We start from the raw sequence: 25659 nt of genomic DNA, 5'->3' as shown, positions 1-25659 counted from the left end.
ACACAACGACTAAACAGCGACGCTGCAGCGATCGGCATCGTTGTCTGTATCGCTGCAGCGTCGCTTAATGTGAAGGTACCTTTAGTCTTAAAGTGCCAACTCTGATAATGTAAGAAACCTAAAGGCTGAGTGGATACAGTCAAAGTGATGGGAGGAATAAGAGTCTGAGCTCTGCTCCCTTCCATTGACCACATACTGTAGCAATCCAGAGGTCAATGTAAAGGTCTGTCCCTCTTGTCTTCCATCTATTTGGGTCCAGAGCAGTCAATAGAGGAAGAGGGTCACTGAGATAGATGGAAACAATCAGGTGCAAATGTGCAGTGAAATGCTTGTCCACTCCCAGAGTGCACCAAGCACCTTATTAGCCAGTTTGAATAAATAACTATTGCTGGCACTTGTAAGCCCTATGTGACAGTATTCTAGAATGCTGTCTATAAGTCTCCAATGCTCTCTCCATAAAACAAAAAATAGGTTTTATTATACTCGCCTACGGCGCGGTTCAGTCCCATGTGCGTCGCTGTTCTTGATCTGGCGCAAAATCTCTTCTTGCTTCGTGTTGATCTAAAAGTCATATGTATAAGAAAATGGTATCATCGAAAACTACATCTTGTCATTTAAAAAATATGCCTTGACATAGCTCCTTCAATGGAAAGTTGTAAAGTGTTATTTTTTAAGCGTAAAAGGAAAACAAAAAATAATAATTTTTGCTCTAAAGTCCCAAAATGAGCAAGTCCTTAAAGGGGTTATCCAAGACTTTTTCTCCTATTGAGCTAAGCACTTATTGGCAGGTAGTTGCTATCTATCTGCTTGTTCTGCCCTGCAATGATCTCTTCCGTCTCAGAACAGTCAGACCACTCCTGCTGCTAATTCTTCTGCTTCCTGTGACGTCATATCAACAGAGCAGTTCCTTCTCTTCAGCTCTGCTCTGTTGACTGGGTGACACTGCTGATGTCATGTTGATTTACAGCCAGCCCCCAACTAACTGTGGGGAACCGGCTACTAATTAACATGATATTGGCAGTAACGCCCTGTTGAGAGATCGCTCTAACCCAGGAAAGATCATTGAAATGCAGAACAGGCAGTAAGTTAGTAGCAACCTGCTAACAAATGCTTCGACCCATAGGGTGAAAAAAAGTACCTGATGACTCCTTTAAGGGGTTAATATGAACACTTTCCAAACATTCTTAACTTACAGATTACTTTAAAATACCTGTATCCAAAATTAAATGAAAAATTGTCTTGCTCACAGTAATCAATCAATTTTTCTAGTCAATTTACATGAATAATTGATATTATTTTTATAGGCTTGGCATTATGTACTTGCTGTTGAAGTATATTCTGCAGTGTTCCTTACAATGTGTAACTACACTCACCGGCCACTTTATTAGGTACACCTGTCCAACTTCTTGTTAACATTTAATTTCTAATCAGCCAATCACATGGCGGCAACTCAGTGCATTTAGGCATGTAGACATGGTCAAGACAATCTCCTGCAGTTCAAACCGAGCATCAGTATGGGGAAGAAAGGTGATTTGAGTGCCTTTGAACGTGGCATGGTTGTTGGTGCCAGAAGGGCTGGTCTGAGTATTTCAGAAACTGCTGATCTACTGGGATTTTCACGCACAACCATCTCTAGGGTTTACAGAGAATGGTCCGAAAAAGAAAAAAAATCCAGTGAGCGGCAGTTCTGTGGGCGGAAATGCCTTGTTGATGCCAGAGGTCAGAGGAGAATGGGCAGACTGGTTCGAGCTGATAGAAAGGCAACAGTGACTCAAATCGCCACCCGTTACAACCAAGGTAGGCCTAAGAGCATCTCTGAACGCACAGTGCGTCGAACTTTGAGGCAGATGGGCTACAGCAGCAGAAGACCACACCGGGTACGACTCCTTTCAGCTAAGAACAGGAAACTGAGGCTACAATTTGTACAAGCTCATCGAAATTGGACAGTAGAAGATTGGAAAAACGTTGCTTGGTCTGATGAGTCTCGATTTCTGCTGCGACATTCGGATGGTAGGGTCAGAATTTGGCGTAAACAACATGAAAGCATGGATCCATCCTGCCTTGTATGGAGCATCTTTGGGATGTGCAGCCGACAAATCTGCGGCAACTGTGTGATGCCATCATGTCAATATGGACCAAAATCTCTGAGGAATGCTTCCAGCACCTTGTTGAATCTATGCCACGAAGAATTGAGGCAGTTCTGAAGGCAAAAGGGGGTCCAACCCATTACTAGCATGGTGTACCTAATAAAGTGGCCGGTGAGTGTATTTACCTAATATTTCTACATTTTACTTTTTTTATTAAGTACTCAGTATTGCCTATCAATCAGTCAAGCAAACAATTAGCAAAGAAATAAATCACACAGAAATCAGTGACCCAGCCAGGCCGAGATCCAAAATTCCATCTTGCTCCTTCACAAATCTGACTTCACTTCCCCCTCCAACTACAGAACTACAGATTAGGTAAAAGTCAAGAAGTCAAGTCTTTGTAGCTGATGGATATCCTAGACAAAATAAAAGTTTAATCATTTGGTAAATATCTTAAAAAGTCTAAAAAATACTTTGAAAAAGAAAAAAGGTCTACGTTAAAGGGGTTGTCCCAACTGAAACCCCATCTATACTGAGAATAGGACCACCTAAACCCCCAGCTATGCTGATAATGGACTCCGTAATGCTTATTTAGAACACAGTAGTGGCCGATGTTGAATTTTAGAGCCCAGTCTAGAGCTTTAAAGATGTTCCCCAGAGTCAGAAAAAAAGTTTCCATTTTTCCAACATCTGTCCAAGGGCTCTGTCTGGTTGTACTGCTCATTTCCAGTCATATCAATGGAGCCTGCTATTGCAAAAGTGATACAGTTTCTAACCTTGGAAAAATCTTTAGAGGGAATCTGTCAGCAGGTTTTTGTCACCTAATCTGAGAGCAGCGTACTATGCGGGCAGAGACAGCTATTTATCACATATTGGGCTGCTGACTGTAGATTTGATAAAATCACTGTTTTATCAGCAGGATATTATCACTAGAGGACTTCGTAACGTGCTGTCAGGTAGTCCTTTATATTCATGAGATCTGTATAACCCCACCCCATCCCTGATTGGCAGATTTCTGTATACACTGTGCATGGGCAGAAAGCCGCCAATCAGTTGTGTGGGCGGGGTTATACAGTGCTTAGAATTTAGATAACTAACGATCAGAGGGCCTATAGGTAACATAAGGACAACATCATTGTACTGCTGGATAGTAACACCACACTACATACACAGGTAAAGCTCCGTGCACACTGGGGGAGGGACAGGTAGGGATTTGGAGACTAAAAATGTACGATGCTGAATCCCATTCATTCCACTTGCAATGAAGCACACACCCCCTGCCATTCTGACTGTACAGGAAGGAAATGTGTGCCTCACATATGGCCAACCCCACAAAAGGTTATTAAATTGTGTAATTAACCCCTTAGTAACAGATCTAATTTTGACCTTAATGACTAGGCCAAATTTTAGAAATCTGACCACTGTCACTTTATATATTAATAACTCTGGAACGCTTCAACGGATCCCACTGAATCTAAGACAGTTTTTTTGTGACATACTGTACTTCATGCTAGTGGTAAATTTTGGTCGATGTGATTTGTGTATATTAATGAAAATATTGAACATTTGATGCATTTTTTTTTAATTTAGTAATTTTTAAACTTTCAATTTTTTTGCCCTTAAATCAGATACCACACAAAATAATTACTAAATAACATTTCTCACATGTCTACTTTACATCAGCATCATTTTTGAAACATATTTTTTCTGTTAGGAGGTTAGGAGAGGTCAAAGCTGGCCAGCAATTTCTCATTTTTACAACAAAATTTGCGAAACCATCAGCGTTTGACTTTTTGAACGCTAAAGTGGCTGAAATTGAGAGCGGTCACCATGCCGCGATTGCAGAGCCACTGATGCGCCTAAACAGTGGAAACCCCCCACAAATGGCCCCGTTTTGGAAACTACACCCCTTAAGGAATGTATCTAGATGTATGAGGAGCACCTCTAACCCCAAGGTGCTTCACAGAAGTTTATAACATAGAGCCATGAAAGTAAAAAAAATCTAATTTTTCCCACAAAAATATTCTTATAGCCCCACATTTTTTTATTTTCACAAAAGTAACAGGAGAAATGGACCCCAAAAGTTGTTCTGGAATTTTTCCTGAGTACACCGATACCACATATGTGGGGGGGAAAAAACTGTTTGGGCGCATGGCAAGGCTCAGAAGAGAAGGAGTGCTATTTGCCTTTATGAATGCAAAAGTTGCTGAAATCATGAAAGGACTTCATGTTGTATTTAGAGAGCCCCTGATATGCTTAAACAGTGGAAACTCCCATCAAGTGACCCCAGTTTGGAAACTAGACCCCTCATGGAATGTATCTAGATGTGTGGTGAGCACCTTGACCCACAGGTGCTTCACACAAGTTTATAACGATGAGCTGGGAAAATTAAAAAATATTTTTTTTCCTCAAAAATATTGGTTTTGCCCCAAATTTTTCATTTTCACAAAGGCCATATAATTTGTAGTGTAATTTCTCCTGAGTACATTAATAATCCATATGTAGTCGAAAACTACTTTAGAAGCACAATGCAAAGCTCAGAAGAGAATAATCACCAGATTAGAGTTCAGATTTTGCTAGAATGATTTGAGGGTGCCATGTCACATTGGAAGCTCCCCTGAGGTGTCAGAACAGCAGAAACTACAAACTACACCTCTCAAGAAATTCATCTACCGTGTTTCCCCGAAAGTAAGACAGTGTCCTACATTCTTTTACCACTCAAAAGTCCCACTATGTCTTACTTTTGGGGTATGTCTTACATTGGGAAAAAAAAATGTCGTTTTTTGTTTTTACCATGAGGGCACTGAGGCTGTGTGTTTTTGTATCGTATGTTGCCCATGGTCCTGATGGACAACATTACTGCTGCTCCCGTGGCCTCCACATCCCTCCGCTCATTCCGCTCCCGATCCGTCCGCATCTCGCTCTAAAGGTACCGTCACATTTAGCGACGCTGCAGCGATCTAGACAACGATGCCGATCGCTGCAGCGTCGCTGTGTGGACGCTGGAGAGCTGTCACACAGACAGCTCTCCAGCGACCAACTACGGTATGCGAAGTCCCCGGGTAACCAGGGTAAACATCGGGTTACTAAGCGCAGGGCCGCGCTTAGTAACTCGATGTTTACCCTGGTTACCAGTGTAAATGTAAAAAAAACCACATACTCACATTCCGGTGCCTGTCGCGTCCCCCGGTGTCCGCTTCCCTGCACTCCTCCTGCATCCTCTGTAAGCTCCGGCCGTAAAGCAGAGCGGTGACGTCACCGCTCTGCTTTACGGCCGGCCGGCGCTGACACAGGATGCAGGAGGAGTGCAGGGAAGCGGACGCCGGGGGACGCGACAGGCACCGGAATGTGAGTATGTGTTTTGGTTTTTTTTACATTTACACTGGTAACCAGGGTAAACATCGGGTTACTAAGCGCGGCCCTGCGCTTAGTAACCCGATGCTTACCCTGGTTACCAGTGAAGACATCGCTGAATCGTCCGCATCCCACATCCGTCCGTATCCCGCAGTTAATGCAGCAAAAGGTTTTTCCAACGCACAGTTTACTATGTCTTACTTTCGGGGTGCGTCTTACATTAGCCGACCCCGCTAAAACCCCCACTACGTCTTACTATCGGGGGTGTCTTACTATCGGGGAAACACGGTAGAAGTGCAGTAAGTATGTTGACACCACCTGTGTCTCACAGAAATGTATACCATGGATTGGCGAAGAAAGAAAAATTAAATTTTTACTGCTAAAATGTTGTTTTAGCCCCAAATTTGTCATTTCTATAAGGGCTAATTGGAAAAAAATGGATCTCTCAGTTTGTTGTGCAATTTTTCCCTACCCTTGATGTAATTGTGAACTACTTTTGAGGCACAGTGAAAAACTCAGAATGGTAGGAGCGCTGATATTTAGTGCAGATTTTACTGTTATGGTTTGCAGGTGCCATGACCCACTGGGAGTGTTGACTTTAAGGGGCCTATATATTGTAAACTCCCCAAAAGTGATACCATTTTAAAAACTGCACCCCTGAAATATTTTAAAACTGTTGTTGGGAAATGTTTTAACCTTTCAGTTGATACACAGGATTTAATGCAAAGTGGAATTAATTTTTTGCACCTGTAAAATCTTGCATTAGCCCCAAATTTCTCACTAACACCAAAAGGTGGACCCCACAGTTTGTGACCCACTTTCTTAAGAGAGCGGTGATAGCCCACATGTAGTCAAAAATTTCTGTTTCGACAAACGGCAGGGGCAATATTTGAATTTTGGAACACAAATTTGGCTGAAAGATGGTGGGTGCCATGCCCCATTTGCAGGGCTCCTAAAGTGCCTAAACAGCAGAAACCCACCACAACTATCCCCATTTTGGAAAATACGCCCCTCAAAGATTTTATCTAGGGGTATAGTGAGGATTTTGAACCCACAGGTACTACACAGAATTTAATAAAATTAGGTCATCATATTGAAGATGTCTTCATTAGTGTTGAGTGCAAGTGCTCATTACTCTAGCTTGGATCGGGTGCTCGGGTATGCACCGAGTATCCCCAAGTGCTCAAGTGACATGCTCGAGTCCCCACCCGCATGTTAAGACAGCCAAAAAAGCATGTGGGGAATGCCTGGATATGGCAGGTGATACTTGGTGCATAACTGGGCATGAAAAGCAAGCTTGAGTAGCGAGTACTTGGGCTCAACACTAGTCGTTATATCATCATCATTTTTTTGTACTTTTTTAACAAAAAACAACCCTAACGGCAAAGAATGAAAAAAATGTTTATAAAATAAAAAATAATAATCTGACTAAGGTTGGGGTTACACTTGCGAGAAACTCATACGAGTTATACGGGACCGAGTGCTGGGTATTGAGATGTGAGACTCGTGCGAGTTTCTCGCAAGTGTGACTTAGGCCTAAGGGGATGACACAGGGTGGTATGATTTACTAATTCTTGACTTTTGTTCACTATGATAGGGTCTATCATAGTGATCAAAAAGAAACAATAGGAAAAATTCCTGCTGTTGCCACGTGGCGGCAATCAGATGTCAACAAATGGTAAAACTGGAGAGATAAAAAGCGCAAATAGGGTCTTATCTGAAAGCCAAGTGGTATAAAATATTATAGGTACACTCAACTGATAGGGTTGTGACAGTCACAACAGCTATAGAAGCATGTAAAAGGCTACAGCAGGACCACCAAGGAGATACAATTCAATGAATGAGCAATACGGTGCTTCAAAGGAGGAGGAGAGACACACGATTCTTTTTACTTGATCGCTGTGATTCATTGAATAACAGCGATCATGTGATTACCCCTGGTAGCCAAGACCTTGGAGATTTTCAGACTCTGTGGGGCGCTATAACCTTATTCCCGAACGCCGATTTAAAACTACAATGAGGGAATAAGCGACCGCTGTTTTATTGCATTTCGGCTATCGCTAAGTGGTTAAATGACTTAACAGAATATTTATGGTCTACATACTTAAAGGGTATTTTTGAGTACTGTAAAAATTAAATGGATTAAATCGTCTAAAAAACAAAATAGTTTACTTCATAAATCCCTTGTATTTCCAGCACTATTGCACTTTTCTGCAGCATTCATGTGCTGTCCACCCACGTGACTGCTGCAGTCAATCACTGGCCTCATGCCATACGTGCAGTCATGACTGAAAATGTTGGCACCCTTGAAATTGTTCCAGAAAATGGAGGTATTTCTCCCAGACAATTGTTGCAATTACACGTTTTGTTGTACACACATTCATTTCCTTTTTATGTATTGGAACAGCGCAAAAAAAAAAAAAACAGAGAAAAAAGGCAAATTGGACATCATTTCTCACATAAGCTCAAAAAATGAGCAGGACAAAATTGTTGACGCTTTTCCAAAATTTTGGGTAAACAACTTTGTTTTAAGCATGTGATGCTCGTTCAAACTCATCTGTGGCAAGTAACAGGTGTGGGCAATATGAAAATCACACCTGAAACCAGTTAAAATATGGGTAACGAAACGTTCGGCCATGACTGTACATAGCTGAGGCCTGCGATTGTCTAAAGCAGTCACTTGGATAGATGACACATGACATGACTAATGCATTGAAGTGAACGGAGGTCAGTGGAAGGTACTGGAGTGACAGAAAGCAATATTTACTTGGTTCTTAGACCATTTCTTCCTTTTAGCCTAATTATTGCTGATCTCAGAAAACAATTTAAATATAATAGATTAAAGTAAATACATGACACATGCAAAACAAAGTGTATTTGCCGACATCCTGGCCGTGCACAGAACAGGCCTCCGGGACTGAAAATAGAAAACGTCACAATTTACAGGAGGCGATTTACATTCTGTATGTATAGGCAGCTCCGCTGAGCCATTGTTCTTCTACACCTGAATGTAAACCTCTCAATTTGCTCTTGCTCTGAATTCATAAGAACTGTCTTATTTCTCGTGATTGATAGATAGATAGATAGATAGATAGATAGATAGATAGATAGATAGATAGATAGATAGATGAATTACCGCAGGTCTGATATGCCACTCTCATATTGGAGCAATATAATTCTAAAAACCCTCCACTTTTTGCATCATAAAATCTAATGCTGTTTACATCCTTTTTGTATGTAAGATTAAGGCCATGTTCACATCACATTTACACTGTTTTTTTTCGCATACACTAGGGTTTTCTGCTACTGTTATTACTGCATGGAGTAGTCAGTAAATGATACCATCCACTACATCAGGGGAGGGGAATCTTTATTCTGCCAAGGGCCATTTGGATATTTCTACCATCCTTCGGGGGCCGTACAAAGTACATCCTCACTCTGGCACTGGTTTCAGGACGTAATCTTTCATTGCATGCCCTTCAGTAGTGAACACTGCGTGTGTGCGCTAACAGAACAAGAAGAAATTAATGAGCTGGCGGTAATCAAAATACGGCTCCCTGCCCAAGAATGCAGTCCCTGAGAATTTGCTCGGGGACCTGATAAAAGGTCACCGAGGGCCAAAAATGGCCCAGGGGCCTGAGGTTCCCCCCCTCCACTACATGGATGGCTTCCAGCTCCAGGATTCATCTACATTTAGGGATGAGCAAGGTTTATGAAATTTGTGTCAGGTTCAATTCAGGACAAATCTTCTAGAACAAATTGAAAGTGATTAAATGCCTTCAATTGCCCTGGAAAGACATATATGACAGACTGAGGTCTGCTCAGACTATATTTTACCCCTTTCAAGCTCTGAAATGCAAAGACAGCGTTAGTAATGTCAAAGTGACATTAACATATATAGCTATGGGTTACAAACCGCCTACTTAATAACATTCAGAACTGACTGACTTTTTATGGTTTTAAAGGGAATCTGTCACCAGATTTTTGCCACCTAATCTAACAGCAGAATAATGTAGCATCAGACACTGATCACAGCGATGTGTCACTTACTGGGCTGCTTAGTGTCATTTTTATAACATCATTGTTTTATCAGTAGGAGATTATCACTAGATTACTAGTAAATCTGCTGCCAGGTAGTCCAAAACCTGCGTTCACCACTGATTGGCAGCTTTCTGCCTATGCACAGTGTATACAGAAAGCAGCCAATTAGGTGGAGTGAGTGGGGTTATACAGAGCTCAGCATTCAGAAAACTGGTAGATCAGCAGCAGAAAAACAGCTTTTAATCAAAACTGCAAAACCCAGTAAAATAAGTGATTTCTCACTGGAATCAGAATCTCTGCCTCTACATTATGCTGCTCTCATATGGGGTAGCGGAAACCTGGTTACAGATTCTCTTTAAAAATTAAAAATATTGCAATTTTAAATTAATATATCAATATTTTTGTTAAACAATTTGCCTTCTGGGCAACAGAAAACTGAGGTCTGTGTTTGGTACTATTGTCCATAAGGCTTGTGCCCAGAGGGCTATTGATGCTGCTATTTGCACTACAGCCTCACACATGTTACTGGTAAATTACACGGCACGGGTATTTCCTTTTCTATTACCCCATCTATTACCACTCTGTTTTACCAGACATTTTTGAATGAGCACCATTGAGCCTGCACTTGGTTTTAGATTGTGCCTGTCTAAACAGTCATACACTGAACTAGTGTAGTGCTTGAATACTAGTTGTGACGGATTGCACAGGTATGTCGACTTTACTCACCTCTGGGGAGGGGAGAGAAGCACCCAGCCGGCTTCGGCTCTCTGGCGCCAGTCAGTCAGGGAACTGTACCGAGGGCAAATCGTCACCGGAGAGGCTTCCCTTATAGGTACGAGTTATTGAGGAGCTCCCAGTGAGGGGGGATATACATCACCAGTCCAGGCTGGGGACATACAGTGGGGCAAAAAAGTATTTAGTCAGTAAGCAATAGTGCAAGTTCCACCACTTAAAAAGATGAGAGGTGTCTGTAATTTACATCATAGGTAGACCTCAACTATGGGAGACAAACTGAGAAAAAAAAATCCAGAAAATCACATTGTCTGTTTTTTTATCATTTTATTTGCATATTCTGGTTGAAAATAAGTATTTGGTCAGAAACAAAATTTCATCTCAATACTTTGTAATACATCCTTTGTTGGCAATGACAGAGGTCAAACGTTTTCTGTAAGTCTTCACAAGGTTGCCACACACTGTTGTTGGTATGTTGGCCCATTCCTCCATGCAGATCTCTTCTAGAGCAGTGATGTTTTTGGCTTTTCGCTTGGCAACACGGACTTTCAACTCCCTCCAAAGGTTTTCTATAGGGTTGAGATCTGGAGACTGGCTAGGCCACTCCAGGACCTTGAAATGCTTCTTACGAAGCCACTCCTTCGTTGCCCTGGCGGTGTGCTTTGGATCATTGTCATGTTGGAAGACCCAGCCACGTTTCATCTTCAATGCCCTTGCTGATGGAAGGAGGTTTGCACTCAAAATCTCACGATACATGGCCCCATTCATTCTTTCATGTACCCGGATCAGTCGTCCTGGCCCCTTTGCAGAGAAACAGCCCCAAAGCATGATGTTTCCACCACCATGCTTTACAGTAGGTATGGTGTTTGATGGATGCAACTCAGTATTCTTTTTCCTCCAAACACGACAAGTTGTGTTTCTACCAAACAGTTCCAGTTTGGTTTCATCAGACCATAGGACATTCTCCCCAAACTCCTCTGGATCATCCAAATGCTCTCTAGCAAACTTCAGACGGACCCGGACATGTACTGGCTTAAGCAGTGGGACACGTCTGGCACTGCAGGATCTGAGTCCATGGTGGCATAGTGTGTTACTTATGGTAGGCCTTGTTACATTGGTCCCAGCTCTCTGCAGTTCATTCACTAGGTCCCCCCACGTGGTTCTGGGATTTTTGCTCACCGTTCTTGTGATCATTCTGACCCCACAGGGTGGGATTTTGCGTGGAGCCCCAGATCGAGTGAGATTATCAGTGGTCTTGAATGTCTTCCATTTTCTAATTATTGCTCCCACTGTTGATTTCTTCACTCCAAACTGGTTGGCTATTGCAGATTCAGTCTTCCCAGCCTGGTGCAGGGCTACAATTTTGTTTCTGGTGTCCTTGGACAGCTCTTTGGTCTTCACCATAGTGGAGTTTGGAGTCAGACTGTTTGAGGGTGTGCACAGGTGTCTTTTTATACTGTTAACAAGTTTAAACAGGTGCCATTACTACAGGTAATGAGCGGAGGAAAGAGGAGACTCTTAAAGAAGAAGTTACAGGTCTGTGAGAGCAAGAAATCTTGATTGTTTGTTTCTGACCAAATACTTATTTTCCACCATAATATGCAAATAAAATGATTAAAAAAAAACAGACAATGTGATTTTCTGGATTTTTTTTTCTCAGTTTGTCTCCCATAGTTGAGGTCTACTTATGATGTAAATTACAGACGCCTCTCATCTTTTTAAGTGGTGGAACTTGCACTATTGCTGACTGACTAAATACTTTTTTGCCCCACTGTATATGTAAACCTCCCGGCCGTCACTGTCAGAGTTTCTGACTAACACAGTACGGTATGCTGCCACCAGTTCCTCGTTATACATAAGCCCCGTCCAACCACAGGCTTATGTCGGGTCAGAAACCAATGCAGAGTAGCGTATAATTGACCAACCGAGCGTGCGGACGTGGGGATTTATGAATCGAGATAACAGAGCAGCCCAAGATTAATTTTATATTTAATCCCCGAAAAGGCGCACTAGAAAAATAAAGGTATATATACAAGTACAGATATGCAAGTATACAGTCCAGAGTGTAGTACAAAGGTAGGGTATAGATAGGTTGCAATTACTGTTATGACCCCAATGGCAGAGGGTCTCAGGAATAAGTACCAAGTCTGCAAACACAAAAAACCAGCTTATAGGGCAGTGGTAACTGGGCTGACCATATATCTAATCCCAGCACCACAAATAGAAGTAGCCGGGGAACGTGCCCACGTTGGTTCTAGACGTCTCGCGCCAGCCGGAGAACTAACTAACCCCAGAAGGGAAAAGAAATACCTTTCTTGCCTCCAGAGAAAAGACCCCAAAAGTTGGATGCAAGCCCCCAACAAATAATAACGGTGAGGTAAGAGGAAAAGACAAACATAAGAATGAGCTAGGTATTTAGCAAAGAGAGGCCCACTAGCTAATAGCAGAATATAGTAAGATGACTTATATGGTCAGCAAAAACCCTATTAAAATATCCACACTGGATATTCAAGAACCCCCGAACCGTCTAACGGCCGGGGGGAGAACACCAGCCCCCTAGAGCTTCCAGCAAGGTCAGAAATCACATTTAGTACAAGCTGGACAAAAATAGTAGCAAAGCAAGTAACTCAAAAAACAAAGAAGCAAGACTTAGCTTAATTTTGCAAGAGCCAGGACCAGCAGACAGGAGCAACAGAAGGATCTGATTACAACGATGCCAGGCACTGGACTAAGGATCCAGGAAGTTAATATAGCGACACCCCTGGACTAACGACCCAGGTGAGTGCCAAACAGAAAAAAGACAATCCCAGAGTCATACCACTAGTGACCACAAGAGGGAGCCAAAAAGTCTAATTCACAACAGTACCCCCCCTTAAGGAGGGGTCACCGAACCCTCACCAAGACCACCAGGGCGATCAGGATGAGCAGCGTGAAAGGCACGAACTAAATCGGCCGCATGCACATCAGAGGCAACCACCCAGGAATTATCCTCCTGACCATAGCCCTTCCACTTGACCAGATACTGAAGCCTCCGCCTGGAGAGACGAGAATCCAAGATCTTCTCCACCACGTACTCCAACTCGCCCTCAACCAACACCGGAGCAGGAGGCTCAACAGAAGGAACCACAGGTACAACGTACCGCCGCAACAAAGACCCATGGAACACGTTGTGAATGGCAAACGACACAGGAAGATCCAAGCGAAAGGACACAGGATTAGGATTTCCAATATCTTGTAAGGACCGATGAAGCGAGGCTTAAATTTAAGAGAGGAGACCTTCATAGGAACAAATCGAGAAGACAGCCATACCAAATCCCCAACACGAAGTCGGGGACCCACACCGCGGCGGCGGTTGGCAAAACGCTGAGCCTTCTCTTGTGACAACTTTAAGTTGTCCACCACATGATTCCAGATCTGCTGCAACCTATCCACCACAGAATCTACCCCAGGACAGTCAGAAGGCTCCACATGTCCCGAGGAAAAACGAGGATGGAAACCAGAGTTGCAGAAAAATGGCGAAACCAATGTAGCGGAACTAGCCCGATTATTAAGGGCAAACTCAGCCAACGGCAAGAAGGTCACCCAATCATCCTGATCCGCAGAAACAAAACACCTCAAATAAGCCTCCAGAGTCTGATTAGTTCGCTCCGTTTGTCCATTAGTCTGAGGATGAAAGGCAGACGAAAACGACAACTCAATGCCCATCCTAGCACAAAAGGATCGCCAGAACCTGGAAACAAACTGGGATCCTCTGTCAGACACAATATTCTCAGGAATGCCGTGTAAACGAACCACATTCTGAAAGAACACAGGAACCAGATCGGAAGAGGAAGGCAGCTTAGGCAAAGGTACCAAATGGACCATCTTAGAAAAGCGATCACATACCACCCAGATGACAGACATGCCCTGAGACACCGGGAGATCTGAAATGAAATCCATGGAAATGTGTGTCCAAGGCCTCTTCGGGACAGGCAAGGGCAAGAGCAACCCGCTGGCACGCGAACAGCAAGGCTTAGCTCGAGCACAAGTCCCACAGGACTGCACAAACGACCGCACATCCCGTGACAAGGAAGGCCACCAAAAGGACCTAGCCACCAGATCTCTGGTGCCAAAAATTCCCGGATGCCCTGCCAACACCGAGGAATGAACCTCGGAAATGACTCTGCTGGTCCACTTATCAGGAACAAACAGTCTGTCAGGTGGACAAGAGTCAGGTCTACCAGCCTGAAATCTCTGCAACACACGTCGCAAATCCGGAGAAATGGCTGACAAGATAACTCCCTCTTTAAGAATACCAACTGGTTCTGCGACTCCCGGAGAGTCAGGCACAAAGCTCCTTGAAAGAGCATCAGCCTTCACATTCTTTGAACCTGGTAAATACGAGACCACAAAGTCAAAACGGGAGAAAAACAATGACCAGCGGGCCTGTCTAGGATTCAGGCGTTTAGCAGACTCGAGATACATCAGATTTTTGTGATCAGTCAAGACCACCACACGATGCTTAGCACCCTCGAGCCAATGACGCCACTCCTCAAATGCCCACTTCATGGCCAACAACTCCCGATTGCCAACATCATAATTCCGCTCAGCAGGCGAAAACTTCCTCGAGAAAAAGGCACAAGGTCTCATCACAGAGCAACCAGGGCCTCTCTGCGACAAAACGGCCCCTGCCCCAATCTCAGAAGCATCCACTTCAACCTGAAAGGGAAGTGAGACATCAGGCTGGCACAAAACAGGCGCCGAAGTAAACCGGCGCTTCAACTCCTGGAAAGCCTCCACGGCTGCAGGAGCCCAGTTAGCAACATCAGAACCTTTCTTGGTCATATCCGTCAAAAGTTTAGCAATGCTAGAAAAATTAGCAATAAAACGACGGTAGAAGTTAGCAAAACCCAAGAACTTCTGAAGACTCTTAACTGACGTGGGTTGAGTCCAATCATGAATAGCACGGACCTTGACTGGGTCCATCTCCACCGCAGAAGGGGAAAAAATAAACCCCAAAAAGGGAACCTTCTGTACTCCAAAGAGACACTTTGAGCCCTTAACAAATAAAGCATTCTCACGCAAAACCTGAAACACCATCCTGACCTGCTCTACATGCGAGTCCCAGTCATCAGAAAAAACCAGAATATCATCCAGATAAACGATCATAAATTTATCCAGATACTTCCGGAAAATATAATGCATAAAGGACTGAAACACTGAAGGAGCATTAGAGAGCCCAAAAGGCATCACCAAGTACTCAAAATGACCTTCGGGCGTATTAAACGCGGTTTTCCATTCATCTCCTCGCTTAATGCGCACAAGGTTGTACGCACCACGAAGATCTATCTTGGTGAACCACTTGGCACCTTTAATTCGGGCAAACAAGTCTGACAACAGAGGCAAAGAATACTGAAATTTAACAGTGATTTTATTCAAAAGCCGATAGTCAATACAAGGTCTCAAAGATCCGTCCTTCTTGGCAACAAAAAAGAATCCCGCACCAAGAGGGGAAGAGGAAGGACGGATATGCCCCTTCTCCAGAGATTCCTTGATATACGAACGCATTGCGGTATGCTCAGGTACAGACAGATTAAATAGTCTTCCCTTAGGAAATTTGCTACCTGGAATCAAATCTATGGCACAGTCACAGTCCCTATGAGGAGGCAGCACACTGGACCTGGACTCGCTGAACACATCCTGATAATCAGACAAATACTCAGGAACTTCCGAAGGAGTAGAGGAAGCAATAGACACCGGCGGGGAATCACCATGAATACCCTGACAGCCCCAACTTGACACAGACATTGCCTTCCAATCCAAGACTGGATTATGAGTCTGTAACCATGGCAAACCCAAAACGACCAAATCATGCATTTTATGCAGAACAAGAAAACGAATCACCTCCCGATGTTCAGGAGTCATGCACATGGTTACCTGTGTCCAAAACTGCGGTTTATTTTCCACCAATGGCGTAGCATCAATACCCCTCAGAGGGATAGGATTAACCAACGGCTCAAGAACAAAACCACAGCGCTTGGCAAATGACAGATCCATAAGACTCAGGGCAGCACCTGAATCCACAAACGCCATAACAGGGTAAGAGGACAATGAGCAAATTAAAGTCACAGACAAAATAAATTTAGGTTGCAAATTACCAATGGCGACAGGACTAACAACCCTTGTTAGGCGTTTAGAGCAAGCTGATATAACATGTGTAGAATCACCACAGTAAAAACACAACCCATTCTGACGTCTATGATTTTTCCGCTCATTTCTGGTCTGAATTCTATCACATTGCATCAAATCAGGTGTTTGTTTAGACAACACCACCAGAGGATTAGCGGTTTTGCGCTCCCGCAAACGCCGGTCAATTTGAATAGCCAGCGCCATGGAATCATTCAGACTTGTAGGAATGGAGAAACCCACCATCACATTCTTAATGGCTTCAGAAAGGCCATTTCTGAAGTTTGCGGCCAGAGCACACTCATTCCACTGAGTAAGCACGGACCATTTCCGAAATTTTTGGCAATACACTTCAGCTTCATCCTGGCCCTGAGAAATAGCCAGCAAGGCTTTTTCTGCCTGAACCTCAAGATTGGGTTCCTCGTAAAGCAATCCGAGCGCCAGAAAAAACGCATCAACATTTGCCAATGCCGGATCTCCTGGCGCTAGCGAGAAAGCCCAATCCTGAGGGTCGCCCCGTAAGAAAGAGTTAACAATTTTAACTTGCTGAACTGAGTCTCCAGATGAACCGGGTCTCAGAGATAGAAACAATTTACAATTATCCCTGAAATTCCTAAACTTAAATCGGTCTCCAGAAAACAGTTCAGGAATAGGTATTTTAGGTTCAGACATAGGACTACTGGTAACAAAATCTTGTATGCTTTGCACACGAGCAGCAAGCTGGTCCACACTTGTAATCAAGGTCTGGACATTCATGTCTGCAGCAAGCTCAAGCCACTCAGAGGTAAAGGGGAGGAAGAGAGGAAAAAAAAATAAAAAAAAATTCAGAATTTCCTTTCTTATATCCCACTTCTGCAATGCATTAAACATTCAATGTGGTCCTGGCATACTGTTATGACCCCAATGGCAGAGGGTCTCAGGAATAAGTACCAAGTCTGCAAACACAAAAAAAAACAGCTCATAGGGCAGTGGTAACTGGGCTGACCATATATCTAATCCCAGCACCACAAATAGAAGTAGCCGGGGAACGTGCCCACGTTGGTTCTAGACGTCTCGCGCCAGCCGGAGAACTAACTAACCCCAGAAGGGAAAAGAAAGACCTTTCTTGCCTCCAGAGAAAAGACCCCAAAAGTTGGATACAAGCCCCCAACAAATAATAACGGTGAGGTAAGAGGAAAAGGCAAACATAAGAATGAGCTAGGTATTTAGCAAAGAGAGGCCCACTAGCTAATAGCAGAATATAGTAAGATGACTTATATGGTCAGCAAAAACCCTATTAAAATATCCACACTGGATATTCAAGAACCCCCGAACCGTCTAACGGCCGGGGGGAGAACACCAGCCCCCTAGAGCTTCCAGCAAGGTCAGAAATCACATTTAGTACAAGCTGGACAAAAAGTAGCAAAGCAAGTAACTCAAAAAACAAAGAAGCAAGACTTAGCTTAATTTTGCAAGAGCCAGGACCAGCAGACAGGAGCAACAGAAGGATCTGATTACAACGATGCCAGGCACTGGACTAAGGATCCAGGAAGTTAATATAGCGACACCCCTGGACTAACGACCCAGGTGAGTGCCAAACAGAAAAAAGACAATCCCAGAGTCATACCACTAGTGACCACAAGAGGGAGCCAAAAAGTCTAATTCACAACAAATTACCGTGTTATGTAGCATGTGACCACAGGGAGGCGCTGAGGCTTCACAGGTCCAAATCTTTGTTACGTGATTCTCTGGCCGCGTCAGCTAATGGTCCTCCTGCCAGTAGAAAAACTCAGTCCAAAATGAGGAGCTGCCTATTATCCCCTAGGCTGCTCCCTTCCACACGCTGTGCCAGCCTCTGGTTTAGGCAGCCTCCTTCCTCCCATATCTGAGAGTATGGTTTTCCAGGCCAGAACTGTGGCGGTCCACAACTTTCTGCCCGAAGCTCTAATTGGAATGTCAGCGGCGTTACTGGATTCTGCTGGATTTTATCTGTGCAGGGAGACCAAATATGCCTACTGTATGTAATTCCTGATAGCTATGCTTTATAACTCAATAACGCAGAGTTCTACAGGTGGATGCAAGGGACGGGCGTGTGGGGGAAGGAATGCCAATTCTGATTATGTGCTTGGCTCAGAGATATTGCATTCAGTTATTATTGGTAATTTTCCAGATTCAATATCTCAGAACCTTGTTATGGTCTGGGATTTGTAGTGCCATGAGGTCTGAGTCGAACAAATGAGCCAGTTGGCTCGTAGCTGCACAAGAGTTCACACCCCTGCTGGGGACACAGGGTCTATGGTCTTTTGCCAAAGTGTAGGGGCTGACTTTGAGAGCAAGTATTTTTGGGCCACAGCATTTGACAGGAAATTCTATCAGATATCAAAATGATATAAATTTCCCATATCTTATACTAGTAGTTTGACTCATAAAACAACAATTTTGGAAGTATCACTAGAAAAAATGAGCACCATGCTAAATTGTCACTTCACTTGGACACCGTACTGACTGATTATGTTATGGACACAGTGTGATTGTGAATTGCAGCACTGGCGGCGGCGGCAGCATCTCCGTGCCTAATACAATGTGACTCCTATCTCAATATCAGTTTCTTGTCCGTTATCCATTCTCTCTCTTCACCGATTCAGCAAGCTAAATTCTTAAATAAAACTGCTCAAAATGTTGCAAAATTTTTGCCCAACTCAAAGTTTGGCAGTTTTACACCAGCCACAGCAAGCTTTGCCCACTATTTCAAAAGTAGGTGGAGCCCAGGCTGGACTGGTGTGGCCATAACACCCGAATCATGGCCTATCTGTCTATATTCTGTGCATTATGTCTCTCATACTTAGCTCTGAGAATCTTTCTATTTCCAAAAATGTCAGTAGCATCTCCTGCACCGGCTTTTATGGTGGTTATGAGTCATCAATGATCTCTGAACTACAATTTTTCATGACTGGTTGTGCTGGAGGACCAGCTGCATCCAACACACTGAGGGCTCTGTCAGACATCCGTGATCATCGGTCCCGGCCCAAGCGTGACAACTTCATATATTTCTATGAGGATGTCACACTCTGTTCAGGAGATGCGTGATCAGTCCATGCATTGTGATCCAAGATCGGATTGATAATCGCGGATGTCTGAAAAAGCCCTAAAGGAAAGCTCACGGGCCTGTGTCCATGGTCATGTGATCTTTCTTTTCTGCCTCAAGTCTTACCTGTTATATGGCGATGGCACTCTTAGGTGATTGATTTGCATCAAGAATTATTTGATTAATTTTGATAAATTTGCATCAAATTCGATTTGTGCAGAATTGATTCACTCGTGTCTAATTACATTTTCCTCCCTGCTGGTGCAGATATAGCAGTTGCACACCAGTTTGTACCTGCACTAAGGCCTTCTCCACACATCTGTTTTTTGTGTCCATATGAGGTCCGTTTTATAAGGTCCACAAATACAGACACATGCACACACATTGTATTCAATGGTGATGCACACATGTCAGGTTTTACACACGGACAGTGTGTCCGTGTGAAAAACCTGCAGACATGTCAGTATTTCATCAGCAGCACAGACAAAAGGCTTGCACACTGACACAGGGATGACATCAGCGTGACACGTACCGGCGCCTGGGAAGAATCCATACAATTTGCACAGCTTGTGCTGTTCCCAGACACCGGCGGTTGAAGGCAACTCTCATTAAGGGGAACCTATCACCCCGTTTTTTTCGGTATGAGATAAAAATACTGTTAAATAGGGCCTGAGCTGTGCATTACAATAGTGTAGTTTGTGGACCCCGATTCCCCACCTATGCTGCCGAAATACGTTACCAAAGTAGTCATTTTCGCCTGTCAATCAGGCTGGTCAGGTCGGATGGGCGTGGCTTCTTCCCCCAGATATTGCGTAGTTTTCCGTTGGTGGCGTAGTGGTGTGCGCATGTCCAAGGTCCCCAATCCTGCACAGGGGGGTGAAAATAGCAGCGATGTCCGTTATTCCATTGGTGGTCGGTGGGCGCGGCCATCTTCCTTTGGCCGCGCGTGCGCAGAAGCGGCGCTCTGCTGGCCGCGGCTTCAGGAAAATGGCCGCCGCGATCTCCATCTGCGCACGCGCGGCATCCCGCGGCCATTTTCCTGAAGCCGCGGCCAGCAGAGCGCCGCTTCTGCGCACGCGCGGCCAAAGGAAGATGGCCGCGCCCACCGACCACCAATGGAATAACGGACATCGCTGCTATTTTCACCCCCCCGTGCAGGATTGGGGACGTTGGACATGCGCACACCACTACGCCACCAACGGAAAACTACGCAATATCTGGGGGAAGAAGCCACGCCCATCCGACCTGACCAGCCTGATTGACAGGCGAAAATGACTACTTTGGTAACGTATTTCGGCAGCATAGGTGGGGAATCGGGGTCCACAAACTACACTATTGTAATGCACAGCTCAGGCCATATTTAACAGTATTTTTATCTCATACCGAAAAAAACGGGGTGATAGGTTCCCTTTAACTCATTAATATCAACCCACAGCTGTCTGTTTAACCTTTTCTGGCTTGAATTTATAGGGGAACTCGTCATCATTTTTTTTCTGGGGTCCCTCGTAAATTTACCAAGGAAGGCTAAGCAAACAGCTGTGAGCTGTTATTAATAGCCGAGGAACCTTATGGGATAGTGTCCCTTTTCCCAGATTATGACCATCAGCCCCCAGCTGTGGGCTTTCCCTCTGCTGGCTATGAAAATTGTGCTGGAGTCTACAACGTTTTTTTATTTAGTTCTTTATTTTACACAGGAGGGACACACTGGGTGCTAAATACAACTCCCATCATTGTTGCCTGGTTGTGCTGATCTCGGCGCACGCAGAAAACAAAAAGTGGTCTTCAGCCGCCAGCTCCTGGAAACAGCGAAAATTGTACCCCTTCTTCCCAGGCGCCGGTATGTGTCACACGGGCACATAGATGGCACACAGATGCCACACTGATGTGAAACGCATGGATGTCACACGGATGTCACATAAGTACATATGGATGGCACACGGACCAGTGATCTCACCAGTACTGGTTGTTCCTGTCCAGGATGTGTGAAGGAGGCCTAAAATAGGATTTTTCCGTTTTTTTCAGTTTTTCTTTTATACCGAGCCGTGTTCAGGTTTCCCTGTTTTAGGTTTTCAGGGATTGTTATTATATTGGTGTTACAGTTACCTTCCTGGTTCTGTCACTGATATAGGTGACCAGCTTCATACAAGACAAATCATCCCTTCCTCTCAAGCCAACATTTAACCTGAGATGGCCTTTTGTGACCTCCCGCTGAAGGAGCACAATGGCTGCTGTCTTTGCAAGAATTTACACCATTTCAATAAAATAGTTGAAAATATCAGTTTTGTGTATAATGTATGTATGTAATGCACAACCAACATTCCAATAATGTAGAAAACAATAATCTCTATTGTCATCATGTGTATACATAATTTAATTTTATCCCTTTTGCAGCCTGCTACAGTAGCCCCTTTTGTTTTCCTGATAACAGATTTCCTGCTGCATGATGAGGGTGATTGTCACATACTACATGGTGTGATGACATACCTGACTGTGTAAATGAGCATCTTAGTAACACAAGCAATTAAAACATATCACTAGTGAATTTTCTACCTTGTTATTAACCAGGGCAATTTTGTACTTGTCAAGATATATTAGATCAACTACCTCGATCAATCCATGAAGCTATCCAATGTGCTTTACCTTCACCAGCAATAACGTTGTATTGGCCATTTGTTCCTCCAGAATTTATGTCGTAGGTAAGGGTGCTTTCACATTGCGTTCTGTGTCCTCGTTGGGGCATGCGTCCGAAATCCCCCACAAACTATGTCTGAGCATCTGCCTCCAGTAAGCACATATGTCCGGATCCCGTTTTGCTGGGGATTTCAGATGTATGCCCCAATGGGGACACAGAATGTAATGTGAAAGCAAAATAAAGGTAATTTGGCATTGTTTTTCACATCCACAATGGTTCACTGAAAAATATTTAAAATTGTATTTTTCTTTCCTTAACCATTATTTTTATATATTGATTGGGTTGGAGCAGAGTAAAACGTGAGACAAACATAAAACACAATTAGTCCTTGGCTAAGACTCCTTAATAGTGATGAGTAAATATACTCATTACTCGAGATTTCTCAAGCATGCTCGGGGGTCCTCCGAGTATTTTTTAGTGCTCGGAGATTTAGTTTTTCTTGCTGCAGCTGAATGATTTACATCTGTTAGCCAGCATAAGTACATGTGGGGGTTGCCTGGTTGCTAGGGAATCCCCACATGTAATCAAGCAGGCTAGTAGCTGTAAATCATCCAGCTGTGGCAAGAAAAACTAAATCTCCGAGCACTAAAAAATACTCGGAGGACCCCCGAGCACGCTCGAGAAATCTCGAGTAACGAGTATATTCGCTCATCACTACTCCTTAGGTCTCTTCCTCAGGCTTCCTAAGAAGTTCCAAAAGCTTGCTTTGTAGCATCATTTATTGTATTTTTGTTAGCCATTAAAAGGTATCATAACTACAAGATTATCTTGTTTTTCAGAGCATTATTTTTTTCAACTAACTAACAAAGTAGCAAACCTTTTTTTTCTTTTAACATTAGGGAGACACATGTAATACACATATATAATTAATATCATATACTCAGTAAAAGACTTTGTGGTGTGTAGTCAATCTGCTACACTTAACTAGCATAAATCTTACATTTTTTAGCTTAAATTGAAAAGTGACACTTTCATGCAACAGAGATACTTCGGAGATATTTGAACATTCAGACATTTGGTTTGATGCAATTTTTGTAAAACTTTAAAACTTGGCTGAGATAGCATCATCCCTAAGATTAATAGGGATCACTTACATTGGCAGAATCCTCCACTATCTGTGACTTGCAGGATGCGGCTGTTCAGACTCACATGTATTATCTAGACTTATGCACTTGATGAATTTGCTTTCATCCTTCATCAGTCATGTTTCTCTTGTGATACTTACTACAGTAGTAATTGTTTTCGCAACTTCATGTAATATTAGAAGAAACTACTGAATATAAACTAAAGTAGAATCTGCAGGACACTTGCAAATTGTAATTATTTTTTTTAAATTAATCGAGGACTTTGTTTGACTGTCATAAAATCTAAGAGTATATATCAATAATATTTAGGAGAACTGTCTCTAAGAAAAAATAAAGCGTTTACAGAAATGGTGAAATATATTTATAGGGCTGCACATTGTAAATATTATAGTATATTATTGCTGTGGATGTTTCTTTTTTCCTTCATTTCAGAGTAGTTATAGTTTACTTTACATGTTTCATTAGGTGTTATTTTGAAATAAATACAAATATGTTCGATGTCTCTTTAACATATTACAAAACTAAAATCCTAGTGAAGAAATGTAATACTTTTATTTTATTTTTCCTTTCCTTAGGTATCATGTGTTTAAGCGCCATGAAGGTAGTAGCAAGTAGCATACTCTCCCTTCGCCTTCTTTATCCAGGTTTCAGCAGCACCTCGTGACTGCACCGGTAATGGTAAGCAGCCGGAGGATCCCTGAGTGGAGTGACATTTATTATCTCAATGTAAGTCTATGAGACTCAGAATGAGAATCATAGACTTACACAGGAGAAAACGTAAAAAGTGACCTGCGCTCGACACTGCAGACACTGTGTGATTTGGCAGGTCTCAAACGCAGTCATGTGGTGCTGCAACATACTGGAGCGCCGCTGAAACCAGGAGAAGAAGGCAACCAGTGAGTATGACACTGCTTGGATGACACTTACATATATGACCCCTAATTAGGCAAACAAGTTTAAAAAAATCACCATAGTGGGATTTCAAGATTGCCAAAGAAGTTCCAAGTTTAAAATTCTTTTGAGCCATGGCAATACAGTATCCTTATATATTGTTTCTAAACACTCTTTTTCAGTTCTTTTGTATCTCCGTTCATACTGCAACCACACACACAAATGATACACAATTTGAGAGGTAAACTTACCCCCTTCAGCAAGAAAATAGACAAACAAGCCACACATCCACGATGTGATCACAAAATACAGTTTAAACATTAATTTTCATAAACCTGGAGTAAGGAAAAATGACCTGCAGGTGGCACCACACTACCCCAAAGCACACTACCACAAAGCTGCTTACAGACATCACAAACAAATCCTAACATTTGCCTTAGGGGCTTTCCAGCTTGCCGAACTCATTGCCCAGCCGATTTCAGGCACAATGGAGGATTGCACACTGTACTGCAGGTGAGTCACATATGCAATCACATTTGTAAACATGCACTGCCTATTCAATTGCACACTTGCTTCATTTATACTCCACCGACACACACAAATGATACACCATTTCAAAGGTCAAATTACCTGCAGGTGGCATTTGCCTTGGGGTCTTTCCAGCTTGCCAAAGTGCTTGCCCAGCCTATTTCAGGCAAATTTGAGGATTGCACACTTCACTGCAGGTGAGTCACATATGCAAACACATTTGTAAACATGCACTGCTTTTTTGGTTATTACTTCGCCCCACACACACTAATAATACACCATTTGAAAGGTAAACTTGCCCCTTCAGCAAGAAAAGACACAAAACAAACCACACATTCACAATTTGATCAATAAATACAATTTAAACATTCATTTTCAGAAACCTACAAAAAAAACAATAACCTGCAGGTGGCACCACAAACCAATTTATTGTATTACCAATCTACATATATAAATACCTCTCTGTGTTCATCATCTCATTAAATACATTAACCTTTGACCAGCTTGATTTTCCTGAAATTGCCTGCGCCCCCGACAAAATTTTGCACGGGCCAACTAGTTTAAAATATTTACACCAATGTTAAATTAAGATAAATTATTCCGCTCAATTACCAGTACTCAGAGCAATCCATAGCAGGTCTCAGATCACTATAACTGATCCAAAAATGTCCTAATTTAGCAGTGTCCTTCCTGCAGTGTATATGGCTAAAATACCTCGATGTTGCATATATTTTTAATATGATTGGTCCAAGGAAAAAAATAGACATGTACACAGCCCCATAGAATAACATGGGTACGAGTGCTATCTGTCGAAACCACGGATAGCACTCGTCTGATTTATACGGTTGTGTGCACAAGCGCTTAGAATAAGCCATCAATATCAGACCCCTGAAACCACACCAATCAGCTACCGTATTTTTCGGACTATAAGACTCACTTTTTCCCAAAAATGTTTTGGGGAAAATGGGGGTGTGTCTTATAGTCGGAATATACTTACAAATACTGTGTTGGCAGCAGGAG

General features: G+C 43.1%; 1 long non-coding RNA gene across 1 annotated transcript in view; it reads right to left on the bottom strand.

Annotated features, from left to right (window-relative positions):
• Positions 1-487: 487 nt before the first annotated feature.
• LOC143808561 (uncharacterized) overlaps positions 488-25659 on the bottom strand; it is an 84580-nt gene continuing 59408 nt past the window's right edge. The window contains exon 3 of the long non-coding RNA XR_013221977.1: positions 488-561. This is a non-coding gene — a long non-coding RNA (uncharacterized LOC143808561). The remainder of the gene's footprint in view (positions 562-25659) is intronic.

Source organism: Ranitomeya variabilis, chromosome 1, assembly GCF_051348905.1.
Source record: "Ranitomeya variabilis isolate aRanVar5 chromosome 1, aRanVar5.hap1, whole genome shotgun sequence".
Classification (NCBI taxonomy): Eukaryota; Metazoa; Chordata; class Amphibia; order Anura; family Dendrobatidae; genus Ranitomeya; species Ranitomeya variabilis.
The sequence above is the reverse complement of the archived record's forward strand: the minus strand, read 5'-3'. Positions and strand labels throughout refer to the sequence as shown.